Source organism: Saccostrea echinata, unplaced genomic scaffold, assembly GCF_033153115.1.
Source record: "Saccostrea echinata isolate AGI-Se365-2 ecotype Australia unplaced genomic scaffold, CSIRO_AGI_Sech_v1 ptg000086l, whole genome shotgun sequence".
NCBI lineage: Eukaryota > Metazoa > Mollusca > Bivalvia > Ostreida > Ostreidae > Saccostrea > Saccostrea echinata.
Genome location: NW_026889835.1, coordinates 3170868 through 3195254, shown reverse-complemented (window position 1 = coordinate 3195254; position 24387 = coordinate 3170868). Strand labels below are relative to the sequence as shown.

At 33.0% G+C, this 24387-nt stretch overlaps 1 protein-coding gene and 1 long non-coding RNA gene across 4 annotated transcripts in view; both read left to right on the top strand.

Annotated features, from left to right (window-relative positions):
• Positions 1 to 24387, top strand: part of LOC133177100 (E3 ubiquitin-protein ligase RNF170-like) — a 57407-nt gene that overhangs the window by 1320 nt on the left and 31700 nt on the right. The gene's annotated exons all lie outside the window — the stretch shown is intronic.
• On the top strand, positions 880 to 14572 carry LOC133177104 (uncharacterized). Of its 2 annotated transcripts, none has more exons than XR_009719604.1 (3): positions 880 to 1371; positions 5305 to 5685; positions 13948 to 14572. It is a non-coding gene; the product is annotated as an uncharacterized LOC133177104 (long non-coding RNA). The 2 variants fall into 2 exon arrangements; XR_009719605.1 differs by lacking the exon at positions 880 to 1371 and adding an exon at positions 3958 to 4035.

Below are 24387 nucleotides of genomic sequence, written 5' to 3'. Positions count from 1 at the left end.
TTGACCGGATTCATGAGATCTGTGTAATGAGTGTGTATAAGATGATCACCGATCCATCGTTTTTTCTTCTCGGCGAGACTTACACACATTGCGAGTGCGCATGCTCGTTTCATCAAATGACGTCGTAAATGACATCATAATACAGTACTTGTTTCACACTTAGTTCATGTACATGGGGACGAAGTAAACTTTGTAAAAGGTAAGTAAAAATCTGTAAATAAATAAAATTTAATGTATTAAATATATATAGCTTATGAATTAATGGGTAAAGATGGGTCCATATTATGACATAACGGCATTGTCTACTCAAGAATTTTCCTATGGTATAGGCTGTATAGTTACAATGTGCATCGTTGCAGTATAAATGGTTAAAACCAATATGCTAAAAGTTTAATGTAGTAAAAACATATTAAAGAAATCTTTTCTACAGTGTATATCTCTGTCTCTGTATGTGAAGGTAAACACATTCCGTATTAGCATATGTTGTACTAGCTCGCGGAGAAAACTTTTTCTGCGTGCATGTGTATCTAATAGCATATTTCAATTTTATTGAATCAACGTTGATCTTTTGCATTATGTAGTACAATATGCTGTCTGAAATTTTTAAATGTTTTCTTATGTTTCGCATCTTATGTGTCATGTCAAGTTCGAAGGTTTCATTTTAAAAACGAAAGTAGAGTCGGTCACGCCATGTGTTATGGGCCTGGGAAACGTTCAGTCTGGGTTATATATAGGTACGTGGGCTACTAAATCATTGTTAATATTGTGTACATAATAAGCTGTCAACTAAAAAAAACCCCACATATACAACTGAGGCGTAATATTAGAAATAATTCCTGCACGTTTAAATGAGGAAGAGGAGGGGGGGGGGTTAAGATGTTTTGCTTCTGAAGTTCTCCCAGGGACGTAAGGCCTAGTGATATAATTGTTAAGCGTGTATAGGTCCCTGCACCAACGTGGTCTTCTAGCCCTGGCAAACTGAGGGTATAGTGCAGCTGTATAAGTTGAAATTAATGTCAAAGGCATGCTGTGCATTTATTCAGTGACATGCCCTAATTCTAATGTAGTATGAGAATTTAAAGACTGGATACTTGTCAGTTTTATTGACATGCACTCATTTTTGCATTGGGACAATTTTGAGAAAATATGTAAATGTAGCTGTGATGATTCTTGAATAATATGCAGCTTCTACTAAGTTACAGTAATTAAAGAATATATTTTCCTATTTATTTATCATGGAATTCATGTTTTAAAACTGATATTATAATACATTTCAGGTAGAACACATGTAGAACATGTAGAAACATTGATTTCGGATCAGAAATTATCAATGTTCATGGCTACTCAGAACACAGCAGGGAGAAGTTCATGGTATGAATGCAATTATATAATATTAACTCATTTAATACTGAAAAGTCACATGTCAGGAAAAAAAAACAAACACTACCTGAAGTTCTAATGATCTGAGTTCATGATGATGTGTTTGTTTATCAGCATGATCTGTATACCTTTTCCTGTATTGTTTCATACTACAGTCGTGAATCAGTGTTTTACCTTAACGACAGTCTGTTGAACCAAGATGGGCAAATATTTGGGAGGATCAATAAATTTAAAATTAAGTCTGTATGTTATATCAGTTAATTGTGATAGTAAAAAAAAAAATTAAAGGTTCAGTTTAAAAGACAAAGATCTTCACCAATAATAGTCCAATAATAGTGCAGATAAAAAGTAAAATAAATTTATTTAAATAGGGGAAAAAAAATGTTTGCAACTGACTATCATACCGATAATTTTCACAATTAGTATTTTACATAATAAACAGGACAGATAATTAATACTATACCATTGGCCATTGTTGTCGTCGGGGCATACCATGTAATGAACTATTAATATATTAAGCAAATACATACTACTGTAAATTCTCTTTTATTGTGTGCACACTTATTTTCAGCAAAACGTAAAAAAGACAAAGAAGGAAGGGTACACACTATACAATATACATGTTTTTATTGGGGTATAATGCAACCACAGAAATTCAAATTGAAGAGATTTACTTCCATTCAGGGATTTTAAAAAAGAGAGAAGATTTTCCAACTGCAGAGAATACAAGTAATTATGTTATATGGAATTATGATTGAACATTTACAATATTTATAAATCCTTCAAAATTTTTCTGTCATCAAGGGTGTCATAGAGATATAAATAACAGAGATTTGTAGCTGTTTGAAATCTTGCAAATTTTCTAACTCCCACCCACTCTAACATGAGGCACTGGAAAATGCAGGGAAAACTCATTTTTGTTTGTTTGTTTGTTTGTTCATTTTTTTTTTTTTGGACAATGGAATTAGTCATGCATAAATTACTGATTCAGAGGCTAATATTGGCATTATGTAAAACTGGATCTATTAATTCTTTATGAAAACTCACTGGTCTGAGGCCATATTCCTGGGATTAACTATAGGGGCAACTAAAATTTAAAAAAAATTAAAAGTTCAACAGGTTTTATGAATTTTCCCCTCAAAGTAATAAAAAATGTAATCACACTAGATGACTCTGCTCATTTATTTACGTTATCAATAGAAAGGCCAGAGAAGCTATATATATATATATATATATATACAATGTGTAATGTAAAAACAAAAATATTCCTTGAATTTGTCAGTTGTTTGTTGTTAACAATTATCAACGAAATTAAATCCCACATGAAATTTTACATAACAATATAATGAGTAGGTTACATTCGTAACAATGAAATTTAATGCCCACAATACCTTCACAGATAACAAATCAACGAAATTTTATCCACATGAAAATTTGTGCTTCTATATAACCAACACCTTAATGTGAGTAAAAATGTACAGCAGATGCATTTAGTATTTTTAAGTGCAGTGACTGGAAAGGCACAGTAAATTCAGACCAAACTCAAGTTAAATCATTATGTAGTATTAAGGAACAAGTTATTTATAAGTGTATTAAAAATACTAAATAAGACAATAAAAGACAAGACAATACAAGAAAAAATATAAGGGGCCTCATAATCTTTCAGAGGGACTCTGTTAATATTTGATATCGATTGACTGGCAGACCCTGTAAGCCTGAGTGATCAATTATGTACTGAGAAGTTTGTTAATAAAGAGTACCTGTTACCACTTAATCAGATTATTAAAATTTAATTTAAAAGGTAAACATGTTGTTGATAGTGAACAAGTCTGTGTGCCACAAATATATTAATATATAATTTCAAATGAGCAAGAAATGTTATCATCTGTGTATTCTTAGATTGCGTAAATTAAGCTTTCTTTATATAATTATATTTTTTTTGATGGAATTAGAAGAAATCTGAAAGATTGTACCCCCCCCCCCCCCCCAATATTTTACTCCCCATGATTATTTTAATCTCAGTTTTCACATACAAATTAATAAAACTCTAGTATATTATACTGCACACCAAAGAGCTCTGATTTTATGGTATTTTTATGGAGATAGAGACTAATTCGCCCTGGGATCTAACATTTAATAAATTGAAATCCTAGCAGTCTGTTACTGAATTTTAGTTAATGCAAGCATTCTTAACAATTGAATGAGAAAATCATATTGTATAACTCTAGGTATAATAATGAGCTAATCAGATCTATTTCATTTTCTTGAATTTCAACATGTTCAAAATAGGGTACATGGCATATTTACACCCTAAAAAAAATATTCAAAGACATTAAAGTATTGATGAACAGAAATCTCTGCACATTGTTTACTTGAGTGAGAAAACACATGCAAATAAAGTGTTCAATTTATTTATCCTAGCTGGACCAGAAACATTTTGATTTAGTGTAACAGTCCTTTAATTGTCTTGATTCTAATCGGGATCGGTATTCAACTTAACATTCACTTTCATTTTAATTATGGAAATGTGATTTTGACAGCTGAGAAGAATATGTATTAATACATGTAATTAACTGGTTGTGAAACATTGATGATGATGTACCGTATGAGATATGTACATTTAATGTCCTCTTCACAAGGAGGGCTTAATTCATAGTAAGTTACTGCTGCTTTAAATTAAACTGCATTCACACGGAGAATTTAATGTGAATTAGTTAATTCAAATTAATTTACTGTGCATCAAATTTCTTTGCATTGACTTCGTATGAACACTAAGCAAAGCTTTAATTATAAAAAATTTTGATGCATGCGTAATAGCACAACTAAGCCACATGCCATATGTTGGTGCTCAGGTACATGATTAAGTACAGTGAAACAAATGAAAGCCACTAGTCCTCCTCAATTTTTTTGAAATGTAGGTTTTTTTTAATATTATGAGCTTAAGTTAAAAATACACTGTTTTATAAATAATTATGTTTTGTATTTTCTGTCCTATACATACTACAGGTACATGATTAGATATATTGATGACGCTTTATCAATTGACAGTAATTATTCATTTTTATTCCTACATTAATATGTTCAGGTGTGACCGGTCAACAGAGGATGCTTACTCCTCCTAGTCACCTGATCCCACCTCTATGATTTCCAGGGGGTCCATGTTTTATCCCAAGCTCCTCACAGATTTGTATTGTTCATCATGTTTATAGATTTTTTGAGATTGACCACTGTTCATTATATTTAACTTTTTTCATTCACATGTATATCCCTTTGACCTCAAAATTAAAGACACCACAGAGGCTGATACATCTGTTTCATATTTGGATATTTTACTAGATAAAGACATTAATGGCAAAGTAACAACTAAATTTTCTGATAAATACAACACCTTTAATTTTTCTATTATTAACTTCCCTTACTTATGTAGCATTATCACCTGCATATGGAGTTTGTTTCCCATTTGATTCAAAGGGCAAGAACATGTGTACTATGTACAAATAATTACTAAAATGAGGCAAGCTATTGGTAAATAATTTGATGATACAGGTTTAGCCAACATTTTGCAAATTCTGTAATCGATACAATGACTTTGTTAACAAATACAGTCTACAGATAAGTCAAATGTTTACTGATGTTTTTCATACATAAATTATTAGGCCATTATTTTCATACTGAATTGTCTACAGATTTATCCATTCACCCTATTATGACAAGGAGCTCGCAGCAGGTGTAACTAGTTGACAGGGGATGCTTATTCCTCCATGACTTTTGTTCCCACCTCTGATGTTTTAGAGATCTATGTTTGCTATACTCACAATTAGTAATGTTTCACTGCACCTTTGAGCTTAAATACTGTTTGTAATCTTCATATTTCATTAAAGGTCTGCAACATTCTAATAGATGGGAATCAATTTGTCTTTTCAGTTATGAACATTTCTTATCAACAACCCTTTAAGCAGAAGGACCTCTGTTCTACAGCTTGTGGTGGATCATTGAACACATGATAATCAACCAAGTTTAAAGGAAGCATGTAACCACAATAGAAAGATTTAAGGACTGTGAGAAACCAAATATGACACATCAGAATAAAGTCCATGGGAGTGTGAAAAAAAAAAGAATAGTAGAGTGTAATCCTCAGAACTTTCTTCAGACTTCCTCAAAGTTCAGGAAAATACTGTTGAACTGACAAAATGAACAAAAATCATGATTCTCAAAAATTGAAGGAAGACGTGTGAGTTAAGACTTTTGATGACAATTAAGAATCAACCAATGGAAATATGGCTTTGAACTTGGATCTCATTATTGGTAAGTGAATTAAACATTTATCTTGATTGTTAATGACCTAGCAATTTTGATTACTACCATTTAATTTTAACTAATTTTTACATGTAGCTTCCCACATTGATTTTTTTTAACTTTATACATATAATTTCAATTTTCATGAAAGCTAATGGACAAGGTGCATGTATGTCTTAACACCCCCCCCCCCTCCCCCTTTTCCAGTTTTTAGCTCATCTGAGCTGAAAGCTCAAGTGAGCTATTCTGATCACACATTGTCCAGCATCTGTCCGTCCATCTGTAAACTTTTCACATTTTCAACTTCTTCTCAAGAACCACTGTGCCAATGTTAAGCAAAGTTGTTACAAAGCATTCCTGGGTAATTGGGATTGTAAATTGTTATAATGAAGAGCCAACTTTCCTTCCAAGGGTAGATAATCAAGAAATGCAAAAATAGGGTGGGGTCTAGGGCTGGGACTATATATTGACATATCGATAATATCAATTCTGTGTGAGGACGATGTGCATATCAGTACATATGAAGAAATATTGAAATATCAATACATATGAAGAAATATCAAATGTCGCAAAAAAAATTCTTACATGTTTTTCTTTCTTTTCTTAACATTTTGGGTTTTATTTTTGTTTGTATGTTGTTTAACGTCCCTCTCGAGAATTTTTTACTCATATGGAGACGCCACCACTTGCAGGTGGAGAGCTACAAATTTTGTCCTATACTCGGCACTTAAGGCCACTGAGCAGTGAGGGATCTTTTTCGTGCCAGCACCTACTGCGACACGGGACCTTGGTTTATACGGTCTCATCCAAAGGACCGGTCACCACGTCCCACAGTGGGATTCGAACCCGCGACGTGAGGATCAACTCCTTACTTCGCGACTCTAGAGCAGATGCTCTAACCACTGCGCCACGCGGGCGACCCTTTTGGGTTTTATATATAAAATGAATATGCTAAATATTAATATGAAATACATAACAATTAACACCAATTGTGTAAAATAATTTTGGTTTACAACAGATGTACAACTTCTCTGAATAAATTATTCTTATTTGTGATTTTTTTTGTTTACTTCAATACAAAAAAGAGATTTTATAACCAATTAAACATATCGTGATATATATCGTATTGGCTTAAATATCGTGATACATATTGATATAGAAAAAATTGTATCGTCCAAGTCCTAATGGGGTCATTGAAACATTATATTATAATATATAGGATAAAAATCTTTAAAAATCTTTTTCTCAAGACTACTGGACTAGTAAAGATAAAATTTAGTTAAAGCTTCCTGAAGTAGTGTAGATTGTATTGTAAACTGTTTAAAACATGTCCCCTGGGGGTATGGTAGGGCCATAATAGGAAATCAAAGTTTTACATTGAAATATAAAGGAATAATTTTACACATGTTAAATATCTTCTTCTCAAGAAATACTGGACTAGAAAAGACAAAAATAAGGTGAAAGCTTTCTAAAGGTAGTGTAGGTTTTAAATTGTTCAGATCATGGCCCCTGGGGGTAGGGTGGGGCCACAATAGGGATTATATTGGTAAATCTTTGAAATGCTTAATTCTTTTCAAGAACAAAAAAGCCATGATGAAACATAATAATGTGGAAGCATCATCTGGTAGGGTAGATTTATTTCTTATTAAATGATGGCCCCTATAGGGGGGGCCACAAAAGATGATCAAAATATATGTATATTGGGGAAAAAATCAGTTGTAGAACCGCAGGGCCAGAGTGACTCAGGTGAGTGTTGTGGCACATGGGCCTCTAATTTTGTTGTCAGCCCACTAGCTTTGCTTTGAGTCTAATCTCATAAATGCTTTCTCATTCAAAAATTTAAAAGTCTAGAGTAAAGAACTATATACGGCAAGGGCGTATTCCTGCCCCCATGATAGTCAAATTTTGAAAATCTCTTGAAATGAGAAAAAGTGCATATATTGTATAAAATAATCCAAATTAAGACAATATATTATGAAATTGGAAAAATTAGTTGGCTTTTCTTGTCTCTGTGACGTCACAAACTATTTGGATTTCCATTATTCTTAAAATAGAGGCCAAAATGCACAGAGTTTGTTCAATTTTGACTATAGTATTTATAGAGCGCAAGCCTGCTCAGGTACCATATTCACATATTTCATTGATATTATCATTCTACACATTATATCAAAAGATCTAGTCTGAGCAGACCTGCGCTCGGTAATTTCCAATCAAAGTACCGACGTAAAATACGCTATTTTCTCTCAAAATCATTGCAATTTAGAATTTACGTCATTTTATTGACGTCATATCTAACTAATGATGTCATAGTTGATAAAAATACTTAATGCTTTGAAGTCTGCAAATATCCACCTGGTTTAGAACATAAATAAAGACTTCTCCATCAAAGTTTTATTTTGGGGGCAGATACTGGCCACTACAGAATATAGTCCTTTAAAGATTCATTTAATTAAAAGTAGTGATGAGTATTGAAATGAGTATTGAAATGCAAAAAAAAAAAAAAATTAATCATGACAATCTTTTGACTTGTGTTTTATGATATATATTGATGCATATCACTTAATTTTTACTTTTGTTCTATATGTGTTTTATAGAATATAAATAAAAAATCCTAAAAGTTTTCAGACACTGTAAAATTGTTAGGAATAAATGCATTCTTCAATCATTATGAATTTCAAATAAGGTATGTTTAAAAAATTATTTATAGAATCAATAATCTCAATATATATATATATATATATATATATATATATATATATATATATATATATATATATATATATATATATATATATATATATATATATATATATATATATGTTAAAAAAGTTCCTATACACAATATTTTCATTAAAAAGCCCCTGCAACCTTTACATCTAATAATTATTTTCTTCAAATTTTAATCTGCTAGGGGTGGGATGATATACAAATTAGTGGCGTTCCAATCATTGATTATACTCGAAAATCTGTTGATTGCTGGCATAATCCAAGCGCTCGGTTACAAAATTTTTATTTTGATTAATCGGATTATCATTATTTTTAGGTCACCTGAGTCACTCAGGTGACCTATTGCTATCTGTTTTTGTCTGTTGTCGTTCGTCGTCAATCGGTCGTAAACTTTTGAACATTTTTAGCTTCTTCTCTGGAACCACTGAACCAATTTCAACCAATTTTGGCATATAGCATCTATGGGTGAAGGGGAGTAAAAATTGTGAAATTCATGGCCCCTGCCCCCCTGGGGCCTGAGGGGTGGGGCTAAATCCATCAAAATTAATGCAATCTTTAAAAATCTTCTTCTTTACTCCTGGACATCAAGCAGTGAAACTGTTGGCATGATTGTAATAAGCATTAAGCCCTCTACCAAAATTGTGAAATTCATGGCCCCAGGGTCAGGGGTTCTGGTGCTAGGGTGGGGCTCTAATGATAATATAGTGAAAATGCATTAATTCTTTAAAAATCTTCTCCTTTGCTCCTGGGTATCAAGCTGATGAATTAAGTACATAGTAATGATGAGCAAGAGTGCCTCTTCCAAAATTGTGAATTTCATGGCCCCTGTGTCAGGGGTTCTGGTGTTAGGGCGGGGCTCTAATGAATATATAGTGAAAATGCATTAATTCTTTGAAAATCTTCTCCTCTGCTCCTGGGTATTAAGCCGATGAAGTAAGTACATAGTTATGAAGAGCAAGAGTGCCTCTTCCAAAATTGTGAATTTCATGGCCCCAGGGTCAGGGGTTCTGGTGTTAGGGCGGGGCTCTAATGAATATATAGTGAAAATGCATTAATTCTTTGAAAATCTTCTCCTCTGCTCCTGGGTATTAAGCCGATGAATTAAGTACATAGTTATGATGAGCAAGAGTGCCTCTTCCAAAATTGTGAATTTCATGGCCCCTGGGTCAGGGGTTCTGGTGTTAGGGCGGGGCTCTAATGATTACATGTATATAGAGAAAATGCATTAATTCTTTGAAAATCTTCTCCTCTGCTCCTGGGTATTATTTAAACAAACTAAGTGCATGGTTATGACAAGCATTGATGCCTTTTCCAAAATTGTGAAATCCATGGCCCCTGGGTCAGGGGTTCTGGTGTTTGGGGGGGGGGCTCTATTGATTATATAGTGAAAATGCATTAATTCTTTAAAAATCTTCTATTTGCTCCTGGATATTATTTAAACAAACTAAGTGCATGATAGGACAAGTAATGATGCCTTTTTCAAAATTGTGAAATTCATGGCCCCTGGGTCAGAGGTTCTGGTGTTGGGGGGGGGGGGGGGGCTCTATTGATTATATAACGAAAAATGCATTAATTCTTTGAAAATCTTCTATTTGCTCCTGGATATTATTTAAACAAACTAAGTGCATGGTAGGACAAGTAATGATGCCTTTTTAAAAAATTGTGAAATTCATGGCTCCTGGGTCAGAGGTTCTGGTGTTAGAGGGGGGAGGGGGCCTCTATTGATTATATAGTGAAAATACATTAATTCTTTGAAAATCTTCTTCTCTGCTCCTAGGTATTATTTAAACAAACTAAGTACATGGTAAAGGTGCACAAGGTTGCTTTTTCCAAAATTGTGAAATTCATGGCCCCTGGGTCAGGGGTTTTGATTTGGGGGGGGGGGGGCTCTAATGATTACATTTTAAAAAATGCAATGATTCTTTGAAAATCTTCTCCTTTTCTCCTGGGTATAAGCCAATGAACAAAGAAATATAGTTATGATGAGTAAGAGTGCCTCTTCCAAAATTGTGAATTTTATGCCCCCTGGGTCAAGGTTCTGGTTTTAGGGCAGGGCTCAGGGCAAAGTTGATACATGATACTCAGGTGACCTATAAGGCCCGTGGGCCTCTTGTTTTTTTTACAAGCATAATTAGTTTTCAGACGGAATATTCCAGCCACGACTTATCTATTAACTTATTTGTGTATCCTTATGGCACAGACGAACAGACAATTGTATCAATACCTGGGTAACAAAGCATGTTCCTGGGTATGGACGTAAGTTTATATCTGTACAGTGTATGCAGAAAAATTAAAGAAAGACAGATACACACTCAATAATTAATACTCAGTTGATATCCATAACAACATATACATATGCAGAAAAGTAGCCATTTACCCATTCTTACCATTTAATTCATTTACCCATTCTTACCATTTAATTATCTAAATTGATACTTTGTTAGTGTCCGATTATATTCGATAATTAGTTAGTTACAGTAACCTGATCATCGATTATGAAATTCTTACCGATTCCCATCACTAATACAAATACACCGATACATACCAATATATTTTGCTAAGATATGGTTTATGATACAAAATTGCACTAAAATATCAGTACGAAATGATACACAAACTACCTATCAAAAAATTGAGAATGTAAAATGGTGGCTTGTAAGTGAAGAGATGATATTGATATTGACAACATGCTTTAGAACTAATAAATGATAGATAAGGGGTAAAACATTTTAACTTTTAAGCATCCTTGCAGGATGTTTCTCCATCTGGCACTAACAGCTCACAACAAAGCATGGATTCTCTAATTTCAAGAATTTGAAATTTTGAAACAAATTGTGGATTAATTTTCTTTTCTTTTTTTTTTTTTTTTGTAAACTCAACTTTGTTACAGACTTAATAATAATGTACATGTGATGTTTTTTTTTTTTAAATGAATTTTAAGTCAGTGTTCTTGGTGAACTACACAACTATTTGTAAACAATTTGTTTAATATAGACATTTGGCTATGTACAAGTAATATTGTTTTTTTTTTAAATATTTAGTCAGTGAAATTGATGAACTTCAAATATTAATTTCAAATCACATATGATTTGATATAGAATAATTTGTTGATTTATTGTCAAGAAAAAATGGTAAGTTTTTCTAATAGTTTTATAATGTATCATAATAACGAGATACATATCGTATCATGCTATATGTATCGAGATATGTATCATATCGCAAGATCTGTGTATTGTCCCACCCCTATAATCTGCCATGATAGCAAGAATGATTCGAGTGATGAAAAATATTTGCTAAAAAGGGTATAAGATTAAAATTTCTAATGTTTAAAAAATATTTTCTCTACTCATTATTCATTAAAATTTTATTTGAATCTAGTTTTCAACTTTATAATTCTGTTTGAATCACCAAATTATCATTTTTTAAAACAAAAATGCTCAATCCAAAAAAGTTTGGTCTTTTAACATGTTTAACTTTTAAGGTTGTGTAAACTTCTTATTTTATTAGTCCCCTGATGGTAAAACTGGAGGGGACTATAGGTTTACTCCTTGACTGTCTAACTGTCAGTCTGTCCCATTTAGTTTTCCACACTTCTTCCTTTTATTACAACTGTGCTCTGAAAAGTGGGATTTTCCTTTTAATTTATTTAGTTAGCATGTTCTATTATGACACATCAATTTGCATGTACTAAGGCCAAAATAAACAATACCTTTGTTTCCCCTAAAGCGACCGACCCTATTAAATTGCACTGACAAGTTTTTTTAATAAGATTATTCAGATATTTTTTTAATGATTATCAATTCTTATAAAATACAATTTCATCAAAATCTGTTTTTATCAGAACAGCCGATATTGTTTTACTGTGATTTTCAAGCCTTTGCTGGAAACAAAATCGTGCCCATAACATGTGGTCACATAGGAATACTTTATTTGCAGTGTTGTACAACAACAGTGACGTATCAACCTTGTGTCTTTAGCTTATTCGAATCCTACACGCTTGAAAATTTCATTAATAAAATATGCCATAACTATTTAAGAGTGTTTGGGTGGTATTTGCAATCCCGTCTTTTGAAATTAACTTAAAGGTACTTAGTACATGGCAAGGCCTGCCTCATGAGCAGATGAGGGGCCTACCTTGTGAACACATCAATCAATTTCACTGCATTTTATTTAATTTGAGTTTTTATCTAATAAACAGTTCATCTATGTTCCATAGGAGTTGTAAATATGTCTGCATATTGCATCCTAATGAATATAATTCAGACATCCTTTCTTCATGCCTTTTATTCATGGGTTAAACTTTGTGACTATGACATTGTGTATGGGTTGCCCACGTGGCGCAAAGATTAGACCGTTTGCTCTAACGTCGTGGTTTAAGGAGTTGAGTCTTACCGGCCTCCACATACATTGTGGGCTCAAATCCAACTGCTGGACATGGAGGCCGGTCCTTCAGATGAGACCGTATAAACCGAGGTCCCGTGTCGCAGTTGGTGCTCCAATGAAAAAGATCCCTCACTGCTCAATGGCCCTGAGTGCCGAGTATAGGACAAAATTTGCAGCCCTCCAAGCAAGTGGTGGCGTCTCCATATGAGTGAAAAATTCTTGAGAGGGATGTTAAACAACAAACAAACAAACAAACAAGCAATCATTATGCATGGCATATTAATCATTTTTAGATATGGTTTGGTTCAATTAAATACTGAAAAAGTACATTGCTTTAAGCACTGGAAGCTGATAGTAGGTTTGAAAAATACTCGAATGTCCGGTCTTTGCGATCTGAGGATCTTGTCTTCTTAAGTATTCGATTTCAATAATTCACACTTGCGTGAAATATTTTACAAGTTCAATTTAATAATACCTGTGAATTTAATTTACCTTAAATTAAGCTTTTCAATGGCATTTGTATGATAGTCTTGTTTACAAATCGCTTTCTTTTGTACTGTTCTTATTTATAAAGGTATTATTCCATTAAATTTCAGACAATATTTTCGAAACTGCTGTCTGAAAAAAAATTATTTACCATATAATTACCTACCTACCCAACTTGAGATTTTAGGGTCGGGTTAGGGGAAACAAAGATATTCTTAATGATGGCCTAAGATCAATATTTTTATGATGTTCATTCTAAAATTAAGCAATATACTACTGTTCCAGAGAGTCTCCAAAATATTTGTACACCATATGTTGTTATGTTAGTCCCCTACCAGTGAAACGGAGGGGACTACAGGTTTCCCCCTTATCTGTCCATCAGTCTGTCTGTCAGTCTTCGTCACCTGGTTTTCTTGAATTTTTTGTTTTCTATTAAACACTTGCAGATACATGTGTATTTAGCTGATTTTTAGTATATGTGACTGCATATGTACCTTGATAAGTTACAGATCAAGTTTGCAGTTCATTCCACTTTGTTGATTTTTGACAGAATTTATATATATAGCCTTTTTGATTTTTGCAATACTCTCAGAATTGTTATTTTTGAATTTATTGGAGTTTTTTTTTTTTAAACATGCATGATTAAACAATCATTTAAATTTAATTTCAATATAGATGCATGCATGATGGTGGACTGAGGAAGAAAACCAGGATAAAAGAAAATTCCTTGTGTTCGTCAGAAAAAATAAATCATGCAGCCATTTTGAGTGCTTGAATGCCCAACTGAGAGAGCCATGGCAGCCAGTGCTGAAAATATTTCTTGGAAGTTAAACCAAATCTGCTGTGACAATTGAATTAAAGCTTTAAAAGTACATTTAAAAACATACTGATTCATCTATAAGTGAGACTTGATTGCCTTTGACAGTTGCCAGTGGAATTCAGATCTTTGTACCTGTATTAACAGTATTAATATATTGAAGTGATTTGCCTTAAAATTACATTTGTATATGGTGTAATTACCTCAAGGAGATATAACACACCTGGTTAAACAGTAATTAAGGTTCATAGCTAAACATGGATATGGAATTTAGCTTACCTGATCCAAAAGGGAATTAATGACATTGCACAATTCTGATAAAAAGAAGTCTCTGGTATCCAACAATGCAACATTTATATGTTTGACTGTTTGTCCTCCATTAACTTTCAACATTTTCTAAATTTTTTTCTAACATTTGTTCAATGTAAACCACATTTGTACAATGTATCTCTGCTTAAAAGGAATAAAGCTTATTAAAATAAAGGGCTGCATCCTTTTTCAAGGGGAGGTAGATAATGAATAAGTATGAAAAATGGGATAATGTCGTTTAAAAACTTTCATTTTAAGAACTATTTGGTCATATAAGACAAATGTTATCCAAGAGTTTCTTAATGAGCATAGATTCAATTTTTTTCATTGCCGTAGAGCTGCAGAGGGGGTTAAAAGTTTTGCATCGAAATATGTATATGTGAAAAACTAGCAGGTTAACATAAATCAAAGTCATATGCAAACATTACAACATCATATGGATTTAATTTTGTTCAAATTATAGAAATTGGGGTTAGGAAAGGCCTAAAAGTAGGGTTTTCATTTTGCATGTATCTATGTGTCAACATTTAATTTTGTTTAAATTATGGACATTGGGGTTAGAAAAGGACTAAAATTAGGTTTAAATGTTACATGTATACAGGTGTCAACATTTCTCAGGGGAATATGGAGGGGAAAATCTTTGAAAACAATCTTTTTAAGAACAATAGACACAAATGACTCAGGCAAGCATTTTGGGTTTTGGCATCTTCAGTGTACTGGATTTTCACTCATATAATTTTCAGAACATAAAAGTAAACCCTAGCTGTTCTGAAGAAACACAGCGAGTTTGATTTTTTTAAAAATAATAAATGATTTTAATGGAAAAAAATGAATTAAGCTATTGTCATAAAGGTCCAGTTTTCATTTTGAAGTCTTTGTAAGGGTTTTTACCTATTTGAGAAGAAATTTGAATTTGTACTTCGTCGTACGTGGCATGCAAATATCTATATCTATATTAACCAGTATACTACATGCAAATATTGTTCAGACTTAGCTGACTTATTAATGAAATTATTTTGTAAAGATTAAAGTGAGCCTTCTGGTCAGTTTTTTTTTCAAGTTCCAAGTACTTTTTTTAATGAGGTTTTTTTTATCATTTTTTTTATCAAATTTGAAAATATGTAAAGATACATGTATGCACTATTCATATTTCAAATCTCAGTGGAAGTTATGTTTGAGGACCAAAATTGAAATATACATGTATCAGTCTATTTTATTATTTGATCTCCTAGCCTAGCCCGTATTCTTTAATGTGATTAAATATTCTCATTACATAAATGAATTAATAAAGTAAATTTAATTTGTATTCATTTTATGAAATATCTATGTATTTGATTGTGTCGGTCAAAAGTTTTTTTTTTTTTAGAACTTGAAACCAAGCTTAAAAAATTCTGTTTGCATTTGCAATATCCGGTAACATGCCTCAAATTTTAACCAAATTTGCCAAAATCTCCCTGCGACTCTCCTTTAAAACGTGGTGTTTATGAGGAACTAGTGAATTGTATATGAAATTACGTATGGCTGGGGATGTGGTGAAGTTTGAGATTGTGATGGCTGGGGCCATGAAAGTTATTTTATTCAAGGATATAACGCTACCTTATTCAAGGATAAAACGGTACTGAAGGACCACGCGTGGTTTTTTCGAAAAGTCAGGGTACTAAATTTCATGGGTGATATTGAGGATATCAAATCTACATTCGAGAAAGGATTCAGTGACAATGTTAAGCCCCCCCCCCCCCCCTCGCTTCACGTTTTGGGTACTGATATGAGAATCCACCTCCTCCCTTTTTTTCTCAAAATTTCCACTTTGTACGATATACTGATGGAAGGTGTAAAGAAAAGTAATATATTATTTAATAAGGTTGGATACAGGTGGGATTGAACCAGGGCTTTGGAGCACACCCCATTAAAGAAATTTTGGAAATACTTAAGGAACCTATAAAAATCACTTCTTTCTGTCGAGAACACATTGCCAAGTTCACAAATCCACAAAATCTCTTTTCACTAAATTCAATCTTACATGTAATGCTACAGGAGTTGAAGTGCCTTGATTTTATTCATTATTTTAGAATAATTCATCATTTATTTTTTCAAAATGAAAGTAAAAAACAAAGATAATTAAGCACGAGTTTCAGTGCCAAATCGCCTTAAAAAACCAAAAAGTTCAATGAATAACGCATTATCTGAAGACTGGGTATTAAATTAGTGTCCTACCTCTTTTCTATAGAATGTACATGACATTGTATGCATCAAGATCCAGTGGTATTTAAGGGATTTTATCAATGTAGATAACAACTACAATGTTAACAAGTGCAATTTTAATGTGTATCATGGTGTTATACCTATAATATATGTTTTACAAGATTGGCGAAATCGTACTGCATTTCTGAACATCACAGAAATTCTTTTTTTTTTTTTTTGTGACCATGGCAACACCGTTCACTGAAATAAAAAAGTGAAAGAAAGAATTGAGTGTACATGTGTATCTTAGTGTACTCTACATGTATTCCAAGTTTTATTTAAATCGGACAGAACTTTAGGAGGAGAAGCAATTTGAAAATACAAGTAGATTAGACAGTTGAAAGTCCAGACTTACAAATGACGGACAGTACCATTGCATAAAATCTTTCTATCACATAAAATAGACAAGTAGAGCTTAAAACTAGTTAATGCATGCTTTGTTTTGATAGTATCAGTCTTTTCTCTTTAAAGGAAGTATTACTTGTCAATTTATTTGTATTTCTGAGAAGTTTTGTTTTCAGTTTTATTGGATTTCAATGTGAAAAAAAACCCTGCTCGCCCAGAGACGTAACACAAGGCATTAATTTACTGTGGCTGAATGAAATGAGCTTGTTAGACCAGTAGCGTTGGCCTATACATTATAGATTTTAGCAAGAGTGAGTATCTGAGGACCCGGAAATCCAACATCGTTATTTTGGTATATTAAGCTTATACTTTCATGTAAATTTCAAGAAACATTTGTTAAAAAACACTGTTACCCTCTGAATGATGAAACTATCACCGTGTGAAATGTACCCCAAGGACATAAAACCTTCTCCCCTGTCATGCCATTGAGTGACTTTTATCTGAATAATTAAAGTGACACTTTGTTTATTGAATTAAGCCGTTAATTGATATCTATTTGTATTTTTCTCCCTTCCATTAATTCTATTGTTTATTAAAAATATTCCTTTGTATCTTTATATCAATTGTCATATTAGAATATTTGGCAGTTGCAGAGCGGCAGTCAAGGCGCTCGGATCACCGACTCCCGACCTTAATTGCAGATTTTGTTAAATTTTTGGAGTTTCAATAAATTTGTAAAACGGAAACCGACTTATGCAATTTCTCTTGGTCACAAAACCACGCCTTCCAGATAGAATTTAGCAACAGTCAACATTGCTTGACGACGGGTGATATCACCCCCCCCCCCCCAAGACCGCCCGGAATCTATGCGCGAGCGCTTCATCTTTATTTGTATTTGTATAAAACCACGGCCGTACATGTAACTACCATTGAGGCAAGTGAGGCCAATGCCTTAATAAAATTTAAGAGTTTTCTAAAAATTGAAAATGGCTTTACTTTGATCTGAAATTATTTGCGTCTTTGTATTAACATTATAATATTTTCAACTTTACTTTCAATTTCTGTAAATAGACCATCTCACCAGGTGCTTCATTATAGTTTAGAAAGCATGTAAAAAATAATAAAAAAGCTGTGAAAAATTTCAAAGATTAAGTCTTTAATGTACTAAAATCCAGGTTTTGAGACCCCCCGTGAACCCCCATCAGGGCACTACCCTCGACCCCCAGTGGCCCCCAGAATATCCTTGCCTCACTAAAAATTTGAGCTAGTTGCGGCCTTGTAAAACATTCATTATAATATAATAAATACTACATGTAGTAGAGGGTACATGTAACATTTTAAAATTTACAATGTTACCCTCAACTATATACATTCAGTATGTCCATGGATACTAAAATCAAAGATGTTACTTTTTTAATTTATGCGATATGATGGGCCCACTTGTTTCAGACATGCGGGCATTGACCCGGTTCACTTTTATCACATGACATAATGACCCGGTTAGTGTCACTGAAACGATCGAGTGAAACGAACTGAAACTGAAACGAATTCAGCCGGAAAATGCTTGATACTGTTATCGGTGCTGTTGCTGTAATAAATAATTTTCCCTGAGCGCACGAGGACAACGATTTTGTGGATATATCTGCATTTAAATATTTACTAGATCCATTCCATGCACAATCTGTGAATTTGGAGCACAGGGCCTCGTTACAAACAAAACTGAAAAGTAACTTTAAAATTAACAAAAAAAAAGTGTTGGTCGTGCAAATAGAAACAAACATGTTGTAAAAGTTACTTATCATCTCAGTACTGTATGTTTATTGAAACCGAAACTACTGCAAATGATAAAAAACGAATATTTCACCATCAAGAAGATTTCTACCTCAATTTTCCGCGATATTGCTTTTCATCTGCCCGCTCGAAATTTTTCGGGCGATCCGGGCTACTTCTGATCACCCGGCGGCTTAAAAATATTTGAAACAAGTTAATTGCCCGCTTCCGGAAGTATCAACCGGCTTGACCAGGCTTATAAAACAAGTGCGCCCAATGAATTACCTTTAAAACATATCAAAATTGTTCGTCCCTGGCACCTGGCTACAAGCGTGTTTTACTTTGTGTGCAGAGTACACTGCATCTGTTGACAATAGTCACAAGAAGTTCTTCAAAAGCGTGTGTGTTAACACAACAAGTTATGTGATTTGCTGTTTAATTTTAATATTTTTCCATAGGCATAGATGTATATTTAATACCTTTCATAAATGAAATTCAATTCAGTAAACATCGCGCCGTGTCAGCCATATGTGTTTAACGTTACTAGAAAACGTAATTAAGGTAGGTTGCGGGTTTACAGGGGGGGGGGGGGTCACGAGATAACATATAGCGGTAATGAAAATTTTGAAAACGTAGCGGTAATGATACACACCCTCCAAAACATATGACTCGATCTACCCCCCCCCCCCCCTTCCATTTGGCCGACCTATTTTCAATACAAACCCCTTTGATTATTTTTTTTATTTGTAACAACTTTAGTTAAAACGTTTTTATCTCATTTCATTATTTAAAGATTGGAGTTATTACTTAGGGATTTGATTTTAATATTTCACCAAAAAAATTATTCCAGGAACGTGTATTGGTAGTAGTCGATGATAATGATAATGAAAACTATTACATATATTACAAAATATTGTAAAAGGTTATTCGAATTGAACAGTTTCATATTTCTTCCACGACTAATCAATCATTTAAGACGACAATAGTATTAAGATATACATGTATTCCCAATGCAAGAGCAAGCCTATTTCCCGAGGCGAAGTCAGCAAGATTTCAGTTCCCCAACAAGCCTATTTCCCGAGGCGAAGCCGAGGGAAATATTGGCTTGCTCGAGGGGAATTAGAATCTTGTTGACTCCTTCTACAGGGTGTTTCAAAATATATGTTACATTTTTAAATCTAAATATTTTTCTTACCTATCATATTTATAACACAAACCATATATCATTTTAAACATTGAATCCTGCATTTTTATTCCATGTGAAAAAGTCATAGAAATCATGGTATTTGAATGTTTAATTGTGACATCAACGCCAATGTCATAATGTGAATATTTTTTGGAAATGGACATAGCTTAAAAACATTTTGCCGAATAGTAAAGTTTTTTTTTTTCAAAATATAAATCGCAAGCGAAATATTCCAAATAATGGGAGCTCTCTTGAATGCTAGTCAGAAGACTAGTAACAAGGTTAAAGAACAGGGACTTGCAACATGCGATAAATGAAATGATAACCCCCCCCCCCCCGAAAAAAATTATAAATAGGAATTAACGAACAGATTTTATTGGTGAAATGGGGGCTCTATAAAGTTTAGCAAACTCCTAAAAGAAGTGTCAGGAAGATGTCTTAAGAAATTAATGCTGGCAATATCAGCATTTACAGAGTACATTGAACTTTGAAATATCAAGAAATTATGCAATCAACTTACAAATTTCCATAAATGCAACACCCCTGCATTCAGCAGATCTCAATCTGTGTGCTTTTTCCTTTGGAAATTTCAGAACAGGGTCTAAAATCATAAACCACAGACACTGAATGCGCTCGAAAGGAATTTAAAACTTCAGATGAGAAATGTCTAGGCAAAAATGTGTGACACCTTAAAAAAAAAACAAGACTTTCTTTGGCAGTTGAAATAGGCAGAGCTCGAGATCATTTTCATTATGTGTTAAGTGAGTTTTGACTTGTGGAATTCAACGTAACAAAAATGACACAATTTAGAAATTTCGCTACTTTTCATTAAAGTTTCGAGTTTTCAGCTACAGTTTAATATTTTAGTTGGTAATTGGACAAAATGAATCTAATGGGTACATGCATCAAAATGAAAATATTTGTCTGAATCTCTTCCTTGTGTTTGTCAACATTTACATTATTCAAAATGTAACATATTATGAAACACCCTGTATGATAGACTTTAACTGTTTTATTACATGTATATATCAATACAAAACATATTTTCAGAGAATCAGGAAAATGGGTCATTTACTCTTTTTGGCCAGAATCAGTAGAGGTACAATATATATTTTTTTTATATCGTGTTAAATCTCGGGGAGAAAACTTTTTTTAATAATTAAGATATATTGATAACGTATATACTTGATATATCTGCATGTACATTGCGTTAAGTATTTTGATTTACTTGTTATTAAGCGTTATTTTTTCCGATTTCTGTTTGATTTTTCTTTCGGTAAATATCTATCGATGTATAATGGGGGCCTATAGCATATAGATTTGCACTTTCTGTTTGTATTTCATAAATACAGAATTTTAAAAGAAATCGTTTTGTATATAGATTGTTGCCATTACCTTTCCTTTTCTTGTAATTAAATTTTAAAGTACTGTGGGTATATACTGTTCCTGAAAATAAATCAGCGTTCCGTTCATTAAATGTTGGAAGATAAAAAAAAAATGTTAATTTTGTCGGTTAAATCTGTCATTATTTTATAAACCATATTGGAAAAACACCATTTCATCATGTCTAGAAAGATAAACTGTTATACGTGAAAAGCGAACAAATGTTTCCAATCGAAGAAACCTTAAGGGAAAGATAACGAAGTGCGGAGCTAGGGCTTTATCGGAGGAAAGGTCACTGTGGATAAGTAAATTTGCACAAAATGCACCCTTAATTGGAATAAGTATAGATGAAGCTTCAAACTTCTTCTGATGATGACAATTCAAATGCTAAAACTTTTTATATCGATACAAAATCTCACATTGTGCTTTTTGTAGATCATTTCACATAAAGATCAGAAAAACTGTTTCTAAGGCCATCATTAAAAATATATTTGTTTCCCCTAACCCGATCCTAAAATTTCAAGTTGGGTAGGTAGGTAGGTAAATTATTATTTTTTTTCTTGACAGCAGTTTTGAAAATACCTTCTGAAAAAGTGAATAATATCTTCATAAATAAGAAAGAACAAAAGAAGCCGATTTTTAAACCGAATGTCATACAAATGAAATTTAGAAGCAACATGTATGGTAAATTAGTTCACAAATATTATTCATTTGTGAAATATCTCAGGCCATCGTAAATTTATTGAAATCGAATTTTTACAAAAAGACAAGATTCGCAAAAACTCATTCATCTGCCATATTGTATCTGTATATTTTTTTTTAAACCTACTATCATCTTCGATTGCTTACACAGACAGAATGTCAAGGGCCTCGCGTGGCGCAGTAATTCTAGTGTTTCGTTTTTGGAGTCACGACAGGAGCTTATTCTAAGTCACAGGTCCCGACGTGGGACGTGGAGACTTGTCAGTCGAATGAGACTGTAAAAAGCGTAGGTGCATGCAGTGTCGCAGTATACATGTAGATGTTGGCATGAAAAAGATCCCTTATTGATGCTTTATGATCAATGGCCATAAGGCAGGTGTTCAAATGTTGTCGACCCAACAATTTTAAAGGTATTTTAAAGCAAAGAAACAACCTATTTTCAAGGGCCTAACTAAAGAAAAATACACTGGACGTCTCAGGAAGCCGTACCATAAGCCAATTTTAAAGATTTCAACATTATTTGAAAAGAGTGTACCTGTATAAACAATATTTAATTCAACCAAACCATATCTAAAATGGTTAAAGTTTCATATATCAATTGTTATAGTCACGAAGTTTACCCCATAAATAAAAGAAATGACGAAACGACATCTGAATTACATTTATCAAGATGAAATAATTATACAAAGAGATTTTTACAACCCCTATGGTCCTATATAGTAAAAATATAATCATAGATGAAGTGTTTATTAGATCGAAACGAATGCAATGCAGTGAAATTTATATTGATATGCATACACAAGGTGGGCCCCTCATCTGCTCAGGAGGCAGGCTTTGCCATGCTTACTACGTACGTTGATTTTAGAAGACATATTTGCAATTACCATCTTAACACTCCTTAGTCATGGTATATTTAATTCACTAAATGTTTCAAGAGTGTAGGATTCTAATAAGGTAAAGATATATATTAAGGTTGATACATCACCGTTGTTTTATAACACGAACTAACCCTCTGTGGCAACATGTTGTGGGCGCCAAATGAGAGTAAAACAAAAGCTGCCGTTCTGATAAAAAACGGATTTTGATGAAATTGTATTTTATAAAGTTGATAAACAATAAAAAAATATTTGAATAATCTTATTAAAAAAACTTTTCAGTCGGCACGATTTAAGTGGGTCGGTCGCGTTAGGGGAAACAAAGGTATTTTTTTATTTTGGCCTAATTAAGGAAGCCTGCACACAGGTACATGTATTTTTGAAGCATAGTGTGATATTGCACGACAATGCACGTACGTGCTCCTCTCACATGTCCGATGAATGTTTGATTAGAGATATAGATATTATTGAAAATTTCCATCTGACTGATAAAATAGGGTGTTAAAATGTCTTGGAGTGAGAATTATTTATCTCACTGAAGAAATATTTTGTTAAAATCAGAAAGTACATCAGAGGATCTCGACAATGAATCCCTAAATGATGAAGAATATAGTAACTTGACTGGAATAAAAAAGGATTAGGTCAGGTTTAGAATAATTGTTGTTTTCCCTTTTATAACTCAGAGTAAAAAAAAAAAAACTGTGTCGGTAGGTAGGTGGGGAAAATGTTTCCCCCCCAGAAAATTTCAACATACACGTTGAAGGGATGAGACAATTCAGAAATAAAAAAAAAAAAGGAAAAAAAAAATATCGTTTCCTGGAGGTTGAAAAAAGTTTTGAGTCGGGCCATGTTTAGCCTGTCGGCCGGAAGAGGGCAAACAAACATTTTTTTTTTTTAAAGATGGCCTTATGAAACAATTAATGCGTTCCGGACTCTGCAAAAGACACTGACACTGATGTTAATCATCCGGAATGATGATACTGAAATTTGATTTTTTTTTCCAAAGATTTATTTCTTAAACAAAGAGCGTAGTTCTTTATTATATTCTATTTGTACCGATGGGCGACAATATGTGCCACAACTCAATTCTTCATATAATGTCGCCAGCTACAATATATGCAGAGGCAACAACATGTGCCACTACAGGTCTCTCTTGGCCCATTCAAATGTTATACATGTAGATTATAACCAGTTTCCACAAGAAACTCTACAGTAAACAGAATATCGCTATATGATCTTTTTCTTGTAATTTATAATGCTTATTGTCTTGAAACTACGTATGTAAGTACATGTATTTCTAAAAAGTTTTTTTTTTTTAAACAATCATTAATATTATGATAGATACATTGTAATTGAAAGTGAAAACACAATTACTGATCAGGGACAAACTTGTAAATAACTGATTGAAGAAGTCCAAAAAGATATTCAGAATATTCAGGTGGTTTTGAAAAATGGTGAAAACTGAAACAAAATAATCTTCTGTTCAC